Source organism: Solanum pennellii, chromosome 1 (genome assembly GCF_001406875.1).
Source record: "Solanum pennellii chromosome 1, SPENNV200".
Lineage (NCBI taxonomy): Eukaryota > Viridiplantae > Streptophyta > Magnoliopsida > Solanales > Solanaceae > Solanum > Solanum pennellii.
Genome location: NC_028637.1, coordinates 44359878 through 44375170, shown reverse-complemented (window position 1 = coordinate 44375170; position 15293 = coordinate 44359878).

Below are 15293 nucleotides of genomic sequence, written 5' to 3'. Positions count from 1 at the left end.
TTAAAAATAAGATAAAACTCACGACGTTTGCCACAAAAGAGGTATAATGTCAAATTTCACACTCTTCAAATTTTCCTTAGATCAGATAATGACATTGCATCACTAAGTAAACAAGACTAAGGGGAAAATTATAGGTGTCATCATACATGGTTCACAGTAAGCTCATCACAGTAGGCATTAACACCAATGACAAACAAGACTCCACACCTTCACTAGTGTTCAATGTTCATCACAAGAGACTCAATTCAATCATTGGATAGTCACTATGAGATGCAAAGAGTTCACATATTTTCTACGCAACTGCATTTCGCCTTATCATAGCCACACATTCATTTTTATGATTAAGAGCAATATTCAAGCATAATCAGTAGTGATCATGGATCCGACTCAAATTTCCGAAAGAACAGTCACATTCATCACAAATAATAGGTGAAATTTTTTTTGGAAGGGTCAAAAATAATTTAGAATAAAAAACTGAAGTCACAAGCTCAATCATCCGCAATATGGAATTAAAAATGTAAGATAAATCTCAAAACCCAGTTATATAAATAAAACCACTTTCACAAAAGGTGGACCTCACCCCACAACACATAAAATATTTATCCTCAAATGCAAACAAAAATATCCAAAAGTCAGAAAGTAAGACAGAGAGGGAGGTAAAGAAGAGGTCATGTCTACAGTCGCTCCATATTTGTGAGCATCAATGACCTGGTGCATCACTCTGGTCCTGGGTCTTAGTACCTGAAGTCACCTCAGAAGAAACAACAGTACTAGACCTACTAGGATCTTCCAAGGGTCTATCAGCCAAAAAGGTCTGCATAACTGCATAGAATTCTCGGGCCCAGGAAGGAACATAGGGGCCTCAGGGAGAAGTCTCCCAATCAAAAATAGTTTTCTTACCCTTGCCTTTATCATTCCAAACATATGTGGTCCATTTGGTTTCTTGATCCCTGCATGCAGTTGCATCCTCATTTAGTATTATCCTCTAAGCTTTCTTTAGTGGTGACATGTTTCTCATAGAAACTTTTTTTCTAGCCATGACTGCAAAACAATGCGAAGAAGTTAGAAATACTAAAAGCAAAGTAAAAAAAAGAGTTGTAGATAGACTCATCGATCCAATGGATGAATCGCCGAATCACTTTTGCAAGCCAGATCTGGCTCGTCAAAAGGATTAGCTCTATAGTTTTATCAAGTAGGCGATAGGAAGGGCCTTTTTTAAAATCACCGACAACTTTCAGTGAGCAAGGGCTAGCCCTCCAAAAGTTACAGAACAAAAATAGTTTATGGGTGCATACAAAGGGCGAATAAGAGAACTTTATGCGAGTTGCCAAGTGCCTTCGGCGACCTCAAGCTTTTCGACGAAGGTAAAAAAAACCCAAATACAAGTAAAAAATGAAACTGAATGTGAGATGGGGAACTTTGACGAACCGCCAAGTGGTTTGGCGAGCTCGACCAGCTCGCAAAATGACCCAACATGCCTGCTTTTAACCCAAGTTTTTGAATTCGATCCCGCAATCCCAGAAAATAAAATCAAAGCATGCACTGGTTAAAATAAAGAAAGACCCATAACCCCTATCACATTGGGATACTCAGACTTCTCCTAATTTTACTTAATTTGGCTAACTGATAGCTTTTTCCCTTAATAAGGATGTCACTAGCTCTGTAATTTGGAAAATTACATCGTTTGGTACAAATACGAGCTACTCAAACATCATCCAACCGAACTAAACGACATGCAAGCACAATCCCAAAAAATTTAATTCATTCTAAAGCACAAATTTATGGGAATCTAACATTAAAGGCATTAGATGCAAGATTATCAAATTAAAACACACAATCAAACAATCTAATCGTATCAGAGAGGCCAATCAAACGAAAATCAAACATAAAATCATCTGCATAAGTATACAATTTCTGAAAACTAAACTCGTGGTTCAGAAACCAATTGTAAATGTCGATTATAATGATATTGAAATTCTAGGAAACAAGGGAATTGAACTTCGAGCACGAATCCAATGGCTAAAATAAGGTGAAAGTAAGGTAAATATAGAAAATACTAAGGTGAGCTTTGGAAGATTAAAAGTGAGGAAAAGTTTTTCAGGACCTTCAATAAATATGGGGTCCAAACGGCAAACAAAATCTTTTTCGTCGACGTAGTCAGTAATTCGCCAAATTTTTCTTGGACTCGCCAAGTCTTACAGAATCCAATTTCAAAATGGCTGGGATCAAATAGTGGTTCAAGTCTGGAACGCTGACTTCTTTGGTGATTCGCCTACTTCTTTTAAATCGCCAAGCTACACTTGTCAAATTCTTTCCACACTTTAATCTGCAAAATCAACACATTGTTTACCAAAAACAAAAATAAATACAATAAAGGGTCTTGGGTTTCCTCCCAAGAAGTGCCTTAATTAACGTAGTGGAAAGACTCAAGTCCTCATTCAAACCTCATTCTTGGGGTTGTCCATAGAATTACTAGGAAACCCCTCTTGTTGTTTCTAGCAGAGGTAAGGTAGTACTTGACCCATTAGGGATTCGGTTAGCTTGACAGATCTGGAGTGAGAGTCAATCATCTGATTTAGCACTTCGACATTTTCCCTCAGCTTTTCCAACACTCAATCATACTCATTGACCTTTTGGAGAATGATTAGACGTGTATTTTTGACACTTGCACTATCATTGTACTTAGACTTTCTCCATTCATGAGGAGGTATGTATTTATAATTCCTTTGCACTAAACTTTAACCTGTAATATATTGTTGGTCAAATCATCCTGTTGACTAATAGTGGGGGGAACTAGTAGTCCGCTTTTCTTGATTTGTCTTAGTCATTAGGCCAACTTTTCTACTAATTCTGCTCAATCTTTTCTATTCAATGAGTAGCACAAACAAAACAAAAAAATTAAGTAAGTTTAAGTATAAATAGTGAGATCATAGCTAATCAATATCCAAGTGTGAATATGTTCTCATAGGGAGTGGTTTCAATAATCAATATCCAAGTTTGAATATGTTCAAGTTAATCATAGCTAAAAATATTTATGAATACAACGTAGTTCAAGTATGAGGTTACAAGTAGGAAAAAGAAGATTAAAATTAGGAAATTTAATTTTTAGGGGACTTTTTGTTTTATATACTTGAGATGGTCACTTTTGGACTGCTCAGGTCAATTATTCTTGTTTGGTATGGTAAGTGGGCCTTTTTAGGTTCCTCCCTATGAATTTTAATAAAGGACCTTGAGTCCAAAATTCAATTAAAATATTTTTGGGTGACAGAAGAAGTGTCAAATAAGGGGGGGGGGGGGGTTTGTTGTAACTAACAACTACAACAACAAATAACATGAAATTAACAAGTAGAGGTTGGATTCTTGGGATGTGATAGGATTATGGGATAAGATAGATAACCGGGTAGTTGCAATTAATAGTGAATAGATTTAAATCAGTTACTAAGCTAGACTTTAGAAGGAATACACATTCTCTTAAAACATTTACCCCAAATTGAAATGGTTTCTCTAGAACACCAACAATCAGCAATTAACAACAACCTTCGCTTTAGTCCAGTTACTCTCTCGAGCTGAATGTGTAGAGAAGGATTCAAGATTCACTCTGTCGAGCTGAACCCATGAAAATTCAATACCCACAGACCATCAATTGAGTAATCTTTGATTTAAGACCCCTTTCTCGATCAAGACAAAAACACAAAGGTAGAGCTGCATTTGCATCTATAATCCTTTAGATTAATCCACAATTACTAAATGAAATCACCTAAACAACATTTGTACTATCAAATAGCAATACCAAGAGTTAAATAAACCCATAATCACATAATCACATCCCAAGAAATTGGGTTTTAGCTAGAAATCATAATAAGGTTGAAATCGTTAGCAAATTGTGTTTCATCAAGTGAGTAAGATTAATATTGTCTCTACACAGGTCTAAGAGGAAGAATTTTCAACACCCACTACCAATTTCTAAGAAATGGAAATCTTCATTTATTGAAGACTAAGGAAATATTGCCTCTAAACTCAGTTTTTAGCTCTCAAACTTGAAAACTAAATAATATTATGATTCTGTAAAACATAATATTGGATCCTAAGCAAAAGCATTAAACAAGTATTTAAAGTCACAAAAATTATGTTGCATAGGACCATTCAGCGCAGTTAGTCGGGATAGCCGATGAGGACTTTGTTCCATTCCATTGCATTTCTACTTTTGCGTTCAGTATCTTAAAATTTTTTAACTTTGGGTGATATCGTACTGCATGGCGGAATCATTGAGTAACTCGCTAACTGCTCCCTTCTATCACCTATTTGATTTTCTCCTTCTAGGCTTTGCATTCTACAACTTAGTCGAGACCAGGGATATTTGGCGAATCGCCTAACAGTGTAGGCGATCCTCAGGCCTTCTTTGTTTTGTTCTTTTATCTTCCTTGTTCCTTTTGGCCCATTAGTGTTCATGCTTTGTTCCTCAATCAAAAAACCTAAAAATCAAGGATTTTCATCAATTAAGTGCATAAAATATGCATTTGCGGACACTAAATCTAATAAAATAAAGCCCTAAATGAGTCTAAAACGTGTACTCATGAAACCTAAACAAAAATGAGAAGCATCACAATAAACAACAAAATCCTTACCTTCAAGTAATAATGCTAGAATAGGCGTGGTGGTCAAGAGAGTCTTGAGATTTGGAAAGTTGTCCTCACATTTTGCATTCCATTTGAATAGTATCACTTTTTTTGTCAAATTAGTCAATTAAGGCGCAATAAAAGCAATGTTCTTCATAAATCAACTATATAGCTAGCGATCCCCACAGAACTCCTAACTTTAGTAACAGAACTTTGTTGCACCTCAATCTTTTGAGGATCTACCATTACCCCTTCTTTTAAACTACATGTTACAAAATGCAATGGAAGTCAACCAAAATTCACACTTGGAATATTAAGCATACAACATTTGTTTCCCAAGAACACCCAAAACAATATCTAGATGATCGGCATGATCTTCTTCTCTTTTCGGATAAACCAAAATATCATTGATAAATATTATGATGAAATAATAAAGAAATGACTTGAACTCCCCATTCATTAAAATGATAAAATTTTTGGGCGCATTAGTCAGCCAAAGGACATAACTAGAAACTCGTAGAGCCCAAAGCGAGTTCTGAACACCGTCTTGGGCACAATTCGTGCGTGATTTTAAATTGATGAAAGCCATACCTTGGATCGGTCTTGCAGAGAACTAATGTACCTTGCAATTGGTTAAAATATCATATATTTGAGGAAAATGGTACTTGTTCAGAATAGTGACCCTATTTAATTGCTGGTTACCGATACGTACTCTCATAATACCATCCTTTTTCTGGACAAATAAAACTGGGGTACCCCCATAAAGAAGCACTAGAACGAATGAATCATTTATCAAGAAGCCCTTTTATTTAAGCCTTAATATCCATTAATTTCATCGGATCCATACGATATAGAGGAATAGAAATGGTGCGGGCACGAGGTTCCAAATCAATGCAAATATCGCTATCTCTATCTAGAGGCATACTAGTGAAGTCATTCGGAAACATTTAACTAAATTCGTATACCACAGACATGGACTCAATTGATGGAACTTAAATCTCAACATTCATAATATCAGTCAAATAAGCCAAACAACCCTACCCTGTAAGTTTTCTAGCCCTTATGGATAATAGGATCTTAGCATTCATAGGTTTTCACGCCCCTACCCACTCTAACATTTCCCTTCCCAGAACTTTTAGAGTAAAAGATTTAGTATTACAATTTCATAATAGGGGGACAACCAACTCATGCCTAAGATTATATCAAAGTCAATCATATACAAAATACCAAATCATCCCAATTCATATAGCACATAAACAAAATAAGACAAACATGATATAAACGGGTGACTATGACATACACTTCAACGGGGGTAAAAACATTGATAGGATAATCAAGTATATCACAAATCATATAAAATTCTGGGCAAATTGCACGGACAGATAAGAATTAGTAGACCACAGATTAAATAACACATTAGCCATCTAGTCTGAGAGGAGAATAGTAGTTATGATTATTGAGTCATATGCCTCTGTCTCTTTCTTCCCGAAAAAAGCATAACACTGAGTTCTATCTTTGGATAATCCCTTTACCTTCATGGTGGCGCGTTACCCCTACCGACATTACCATTTCCACGACTCTCATGGCCTTGCTAATTACCTCCTCACCCACTTTATGGACGCCCTCAACCATTATTAACATTCCCCGTGGGTACCACTGCTCAAGGCTGTGCCGAAGCCGTGGGATGTCAAAACACATCGGCAGGGATATTTGAATTCCTTGTCCACTCTTTCTAGTATTTTGGTGGCAAAGAATCCAATATGCGTGGGTGGGGACAATCTCTGCTCATATGTCCAAGTTCTGCACAATTATGACAAGTGCGAAGAAAAGATGGTTTGTTTCCCACCTAAGGCGCGACTCCCTGACTATCCTAGATTAAATATGAGGTGGAGTTCTAGATTTATTACCTATAAAAGCAGGCATGGAAGACGAAATAGGTCAGGAAATAAGTGTTGGTCTACCTGATCCTCTTAAATAGAAGCCATGAAAATTTCCAGAATTCTTGTCTTTCTTATCCTTTGCCTTAGCCTGACCGTCTAGCCTCACCCCCTTCACTTTCTTCACAGAGTCTATCACTTTATTAAATCTTCATCCTGCAGATCTCATATGAACAGACAATACTTGTAGTTCAGAATTTAGACCCCTCACAACCAAACAAATCCTATCCTCCTAGGTAGTCACCAACGCGTAGCATATATGAGGAAAACAATGAAACATGTCCTTATAAGTAGCTAAAAACATCCCACCTTGCTCCAAATCCATGAACTCGTCCTTTTTATAATCTCTCAAAGTCTAGAGCACATATATCGTTAAGAAAAAAGCATAAAAATGATTCCAAGTGAGTGGAGGTTTAGTCAATGAAGTGCATTCGACGTAAGGTCTCCACCACGACTTAGACTAACCTTGTAGATGAAATGAAATCAACCCCACACTGATGAAAAATCCCCAACTAATGAAGCCTTTCATAGAAATCAAGAATAAATTCAGAAGCATCCTCAATCTCGAAACTAAGAAACATAACAGGCTTGAGCTTTTAACACTTAGTCAACAATTTAGTCTCATTACTAGTCATACCAGAACCCAAAAAAGGACGAAAGAAAGCATCATTACCCCCTGTTCCACCCGTCTTGGTGAAGTGCTAAAAATAAAGGGTAGCGGGGGCTTAGTGGATTGAACATAACGAAGCACTCCAAGACCAACCAATCCTTTCAAGAATGACATGATCACTGAGCTAACACTAGGTGGGAGGAACACCGATTATCTTAGCCTGTACATCCGCAACCTGTCAAATTTCATCAACATTATCTTATATTTCTTCATGAGCATGAGGATTCTTATTCACAAGAGCATTCTCAACAGGAGCTCCATGCCCAATAGGTGCTACTGTTCAATGACTTATACCTTTAGGTCTTCCTCTACCGCTGCCTTGACCGCGACCTCTTGCTGAAGAATCCTCATTTGGAGCATTGATGGGAGTGGTAGGATGAACCTCGTTCAATCTTGTATTAACTATATACGGACAAAACAGTGAAGGAGGTTAGATGACAATTTGTATCAACCAAATACAAATTGGACCCAAATTATGGCATGAAAGGAGACAAGAGAAAAGTATATATATTTCCTTAAGTCCTTATAGCCCCTCGAAGAAAAGTAAAGGCTCCCCCGTACTGTTCAGCGAGAAAATATTAGATTCATTTTTGTACATTCAGAACAATGAACCTAGGCTCTAGTATTAACTTTGTCATGACCCACACTATTATAATACTCAAAATGAACTAGGGTGAACTAGAGACTCACATGGGTTTGATGAGTTAAGAACTTGTTAAAATGATGAAGAAGATCTTTACAAGTTAGTTTTAAATAGATTTGAAGTCAAACATCAAGGATAACCAAGATGTTTGGAAACTAGTCTTGTGTGTGACTATTGTGTTCTTGTTTTTTGTATGCATTTATATGTGTTGTTCGGAGTCTGAAATTAGTTGGGATGACCCAAAAACCTAGAGAGACATGGTTAGGGTTAAAATATTCTGGTACGACTTCCCCAAGGACCAACCTAAGGGTCTTTGATGAGAACCCAAAATTTGGGGGAAGAAGCTGCCGAGGCAGTTTGTGACAGTATGTAGAGGGAGCTACTCCGCGTCGCAGACTTTCTCCAACCATTGAAAACAATTTTCTCTGTGTTGCGGACTGTTCCAAAAATTATATTCAAACATCTTGTGGTAAGACCTCCGTGATATAGACTTGTTCCCAGACGATAATTCCAAAAATAAAAGTTAAGTTTGACTTGTTTAAAAAGATCCGATTAATGTAGGGGTGTTTTGGGTATTTTGAGGGGTGTATTATATATTTATTTGAGGTAATTATACACCCATTACTCTAATCAAAAAACCCAACCCTCAATTAGAATAAAAAAACATATGCTATCTCTTCTCTCTAAATTCTCTCTCTAGTCAAGATCCTCCATTGAAGAACCTTAAAGTTCCAAGGAACAAGATCAAATTCTTAAAGGTTTCAACCATAATTTCGTGGATAGAAATTCAAATGGTATGGTGATTTCCTACTTGATTCTTCTCGCATTGAAGGAGTCAATTTCAAAGGCTCTTCAAAAGATCTCAAAAACCCTAAAATCATATTCTAAGCACGGGTTCTTGCATTAAAAGGTTTAAATTAATGACTTATGAAGTATTCAATGTTAGTTGATGGTTTTATCATCAAAAACTCCATGAACCCATGTACACCATGAATTCTTAATTTTGTCTCTAAAGTGGGTATCATGATTATGATCTAATTATGTTAAATTTTTGAATAGATTGTTATGGGCTATTGAATTATATGTTGGTCATTGTTGGAATTATTCATAGTTTGATTTATAGTATTTATATCCATATTGGGTTTTGATGAATCATTTATATGAATGAATAGGTGGTCTAGTCTTATGGACACTGTAATTGGTAAGTTCTATTAATATGTGGAATTGTTGGAGATGTTGAGGGATGGTGATTGTGTCTTTTGGAAGGTGGTAAGTTGACCTAATTTCTTTATTCAATGTAGAACTAATATCGACTTTATATTGATTGGTATGGTCCATTTATGGTGGCAGTGTTTAATTTTTATGATATTATGATCATGGCATTGTTAGCATTTTTATATGAATTGTAGTACTATAGTGTTATGGCTTATATGGGTGTAAAAATTGAAGGATGATATGGTATATGTGAAAGTATACTGTGAAGGTACTCATGTGATGACTAATAGTCTTATATGGATTCTATTGTTTATGATTGAAAGTACTTTTTATCTAATTGTTGATATATGATAATGGAGGACTAAGTAGAGTCATTATAGAATGATATTATATCTTGTGTTGGTATACCTAGTTGTCCCTACTTGGTACTTGAATTATATTGATTAAATGATATGATGAATGTTGTGTCTTGACTTGGTAGGCTTAGGCACCATTGTCTTGAATGAATTAAAGAATGAAAGTCTAGGATCGGTAGACTTAACGTAGGTACCCTTCTATAAAAGACTAATATGGAACCTTGAATATGAAAAAAAGGTGAATATTAAAGTGAATCAGATAGACCTAGTGTTGTACATGAATGACCTATCCTAATGAACCTTGATCGGCAGCCCTTGTGGACCCTTTTTGGGTAGTGGTATTTTGAGTGGGTAGGACTTAGATATGGTACCTTCTAGAATACTATTATGTGAATGAACGTACTCTATGATAACCAAGGAAGAGCGCTGAGCGGATATGGTTTTGGTAGTAGCTCTACTTGAGAATGAGACTAGAGTACAAAAAGAAGCCCTTGATATCACTTTAACCATGTGCATACGTGGGGTGTGTCCTAGTTTTACCTTTTGCAAGTAGAACACCTTCCATAGTGTGGGATTTTGACACCGGATTCTATACCTAGCTAGTGCGGTCTATGTCAGTTAATGCTTATTCTCATCATGTGGCATGTGCACTCTAGTTATTGGATAGGTTCTATAATGTGTGGGTAGTGGAATGGGACGCTATCTACACATGGTACAAGTAGGCTTTGAAAATGGTAATGTGAGTTCCCTAGGTCTTTCAAGTCCATTATTTAAAGTCCCTTATTTGTTAGTTGTCTCCTAAATAGCTTAAATGAATAATGTTCACTTAGTAAATGTGTATTTAATTAGAAAGGTTCTTACCTAGGGTTGCTTTGAGGAGAACTTAGGTGTGTATTGAAGAGATTACATGGGTGGTCTCTTGATGTCTTACCTGGGTGGATCTTAGGATAACCTTAGGTAGAGGGTCTAAATGGCTAAATGGCTTACTTAATGACTTTGGTCTTACCATATATGTGAATATTAACTTGAAGATGTTTCTTATGAGAATTTTTATCAAAATAACATGAAAAGCATGTTTCAAATAGAGTGTCCCTTTTTCATGGTTTTCTTGCATCTTCACCATATTAAGTGCATTAATTGTGCTAATTCCATATGTTTCTCTATGTCTACAAGTGTAGGTGGTGGCAAGTGAGGATTCATAGTGTTGAATCTTGGGAAGTGGTTTTCTCTCAAGATTGGTATGTCCTCATATGTTCAAGGACATAGACTATGTTTCTAGTTTCTTTTCATTAAACACATCGTAATAGACTATAAGTTTATTTTTAATGTAAGGGTTGTGACCCTAATTTTATATTCTTCAAGTTCGAGTCTATGATGGAATATAATGAGACTTAGAATTCTTACGTTTTATAAAAGAATATCCTTATTGACATTATTTGTGATATGTTTTAAATTCCACACTACTTTTCATACATATCTAATGAATGAATGCTAAGAGACTTTTATAAGAACTCTGAGAGGTCGAGTACGCTGTGTCGCGACTTGGGGGTGCTCCCGGGTCGTAACAGAAACCGTCGTGATTGACATTCACACTAACCCTCCGGTGGAAGAACCACTACTATGACTAAAATCAAGCAAGTACACAAAAATTAAGACATGTAACTAAAAATGAAATGAAGCTCCCATAAATTTCAGCAAGACTTCTAAAGAACTAAACAAACAATGACGAAGAAAATAGCACCTAAAACTCGAAAGTCAATGTACCAAAACTAATTAACAATAAATTAAATCTAAACAATAAGTGTCACAAGACCAACTACGAACTAATTAACTAACTAGAAAGTCTAAGTCCGAAATGTGAACATAGACCCAAAGACAATCCAAAGAATCTTGAAAAATGACATCTCATCCTTGCATTCGTATTTGAGGATCACAGATATTCTAAGCGAGGTCTGACAATAGCCGCTAGAAGATGCCTTGTACATAAAAAAATAAGAGCAACTGCATAATCAGTACAAAACCACCGTGTACTGGTGGGATCAGGTGGCTATCCCACGAAGTATAACATAAACAAGTCATCAAAACAACATAATCATGAAATATATTGAGCATATACAACATCGAATATCACATGTTTCTACAATACACATTTATCACAAGTAGTTGGTCCTCTCATTGAACCCAAACTTAAACCATTATTGAGCCAAGATGTGGTACATGCGTGATCCAATATTTATGGTAGATGTGGCAATTTGATCACCTTTTTATGCCGAAATGTTGTAACCAATCCCAGTAAGTTATGCATGACATAAAAACCGATCAATAAAAACACCACAATCACATTCATAAGTATATTCTGAATAAGTATATAGTAAAGAAGTAATTCATGTCATTTAATTATTCATCTATCTTAGTTACAAAAATTGTATTCAACAATGCAACATTCGCATACGTACATGCATCACAGTAAAGAAAAAATAAGAATACATCATACAATCATAATCAAAACCTTTAGCTACTTCGAAACAAGCTAGAAACCCTACAAATCATGATTTTTACCGTTATGGATTCTTTTTACTTGTTCTTGATCTACAAAAAAATTATTACAATATGAGAAGCATTAAACATTAACTAATTACCCAGATTTCTAACAATTTCATGAACCCTCAATCATATCTATGGTCCCAAGTCTCTAAAATAGGGTTGTTTCCACCATAGAACCTAGATCAAAACCGTCCCCCATCATTAATTTCCCATTCCATTACATTCTATGGATTGAAAAATAAATTTGGGGAATGAAAAGCTTAACTTTAGCATCAATAATGGTGAAAAACGAGTAGGATTCACCTTAGGGCTCGTTCCCTAGCTCAAAAAGTTGAAAAGTTCATAATAAGGTCGTCTAGGTGTTTATTAACAACCTTAAATCGCATCGAACCCGCCACAACGGCCTTCATCCCGTTGTACCGGCTCCGCAAGACACTGAGCTAATTTAATAATCTGAAGACCCCCATTTCACAACACACCTCTAACGAACGACACTCAAAAACTACCTTCCACACCAAGATCAGTTTTGGAGTTCTACTCACCCGAATTGAATTTCGTAATGTCATACAGATTCCTTAATGAGTTATATATCCGCTTATGAAATCTAAATGATAAATAAATCACCCGATTGTTACCAGATTTCCCTACATCTTAATGACTCCAATTTAATCCAAAACGATCCAGACTATGTTGGGAAATTTCAAGTTACTACAAAAAAGTTTTCCAACACAAAAAATTTTCCTAGTTGCTTTTCTATAACGAAGGAACCCGATTGTTACAAGTTATTGTCTCTATAACGAAGGAACCCGATTGTTACAAGTTATTGTCTAACTTAAAGGAAAATAAATATTTTAAATAGATCAATCAAGATTTCCTAGAATCAATCAAGTTCTATTATATAGTCAAGAATGTGCCTAGTGCCTACAATTGGTAGAAAATGATTGTAATTTCATGCTTAAAACTGGATAAATCATATGTTTTATATGAGAATTTTATAATCATGTATATTATAATATGAGTATTTTATCAATGGTTAAAACAAAAACTACACAGTTATGTACCGAAAACCGATAAGAAATGTCCTAGTGGTTTGGTTATCTTTTTGACGTATTTACAAACTAGAAACTGATAAATCAAACCAATGACACATAAAATCGGATCGAACGTACCGATGCGCACCCGTACAACTATCTAATGTTACAAGAATTTATTAACATACTAAAATCAATACTAATAATGAAGTATTAATATATTTACAGTCAAAGAAAGAAGAAAGACCAATCATGATAGAACTTACCAAAATAATAAAAAGTTTTTTAGCTAAAAATTGTCAAGAGACAAAGCTATCCAATTACGGGTATGAATTAATTAAGGAAGGTAAATCGAATCCATATGTGAATTAAATCAACTTAGTCAAAATAAAATAGGAGACTTAGAGTAACAATATAGATTTTTACTAAAAAAAGAGTTACCACAATTACAGTAAAACAAACTTAAAAGGAAAAGAATACATGGAATAAATTAAGTACAAGAGGTATAACAAACTTACCAACCATAGAAAAATCAAGCTTGTCCCCATTAAAAATTTATGAAGGATACATGCTTTTCAATTGGACTGTTGGTAACCATGGTTGTTGTCATTATTGACCAGAGTTGGCTTAAGGTTCTCATCATGTTGCAGGAATTTCTCTTTGTCAAAGCTCGTTGGCCCCAACTCGCTGGTCGGGAGGTGAAACAACAGCAACAACAAGTTGTTGTCGTCGACTTTTTTAGAGGAGAGAAAATAGAAGAGCATAGGAGAAAGAAAGGGCTTCACTGGCATGGGCGAGGAAAATAGTGAGCTCGCATGGTGATGATCCTATCCGTTGGTGGAGATGGCAAAAACGGAGAGGCACATTAGTCTAGGTTGATTAAGAGCGGGGAGGCGGTGAAGGGAGAAGAGGAAGAAGAAAGTGGCGTTGGTGGTGTTCACTAGTGGTGGTTGTCTTGAGGTTTTTGCCTGTTGAAGAAGAAGCGGCATCGGAGAGAATGCGTTAAAATCATTGAGGGTTTAGATGTAGTCATTATAAGAAAATGAAGAAGAGGACTAGACCTGGTCCACTCGATCAAAATAGACAGATGAGATTGAAATGTTGTATTGGAATAATTTAGATAGGCATTTATTAAAAGGTGAGTTACTACCTTAATTTGGCCAATTGGACCAAATGTGACAAAAATTGACATAACATAGAAGAATAAATTAGCTAAAGTTGAAATACAAATTCAGTAGAAGAGGCTACAATTCAAGTATTTTGGAGGAAGGTTAAATAGATTGTTATTTAATAATAAACATATTAATAAATAAAAAATGAACAACAATTTTTTGTACATAAAATAAACATACTTAAATATGTTATACACATTAAAGAAATACATAAAGTTTGAAAACTAAAAAAATTATTTATTTCATATTTAGCAAATGATAAAAATGAATATAATTGTCATGACCCAGAACAAGTCATGAGTGACACCCACACTTAACCTCCTAAATGGGCGAACTAAGGAATCTAAACCTCAACACAAATAAATAATTCAACTACGAATACCGGTAAGATGTGAAAGCTCGAAACTTATTAAATTAACCAATCCAATAAACATTTAAATCCTAACACTTATTATCTCAAAACTCTGAAAGTCATCACTTCAAGGACATCTGTTCTCAAATACTAAGTCTAAGAATATTAAAGATACCAAAACAAGTAAATAAGATGGTCCATATCCAAAATTCAAGGACATCATGCCTTGACTAAGGGAATCTAGCACGAGTTAGAAGGTCACCCTGAAATCTGAGATACTGGAGATCGGCTAAAGCCGAGGGCGAGTCGGAGACAATGGTACACTTGCTGCACTGCATAATAGAACAACGAAGAAAACAAAAGTAGGTATTAGTACAAGGAACACGTACTGAGTAAGCATCATCGGCCAACCCAGAATAGAAACTAATATATATTGAATAATAGTATAAAATCAACTATGATACATTGCAGGTGACAAGCAACAAAAAACATGAACAAGTGACAACAACACCATAGAGGGTACACAACCAATCACTATATCAAGCCTCCACAGCAATACTCATCTGGAAAATAATTTTTTTAAGATTGAGTGCATTAAGTTAATTTAAGATTCTTTCCCTTACACTCCGATCCAATTATACTGTGTTGGAACGTGACACTCTGATCAATTAATACCGTGTCAGACGTGACACTCTGGTCCAATTATCTCATTAATTTATTCATTAAGCCTTCTTTATTCAAGACATCACTTCGATAG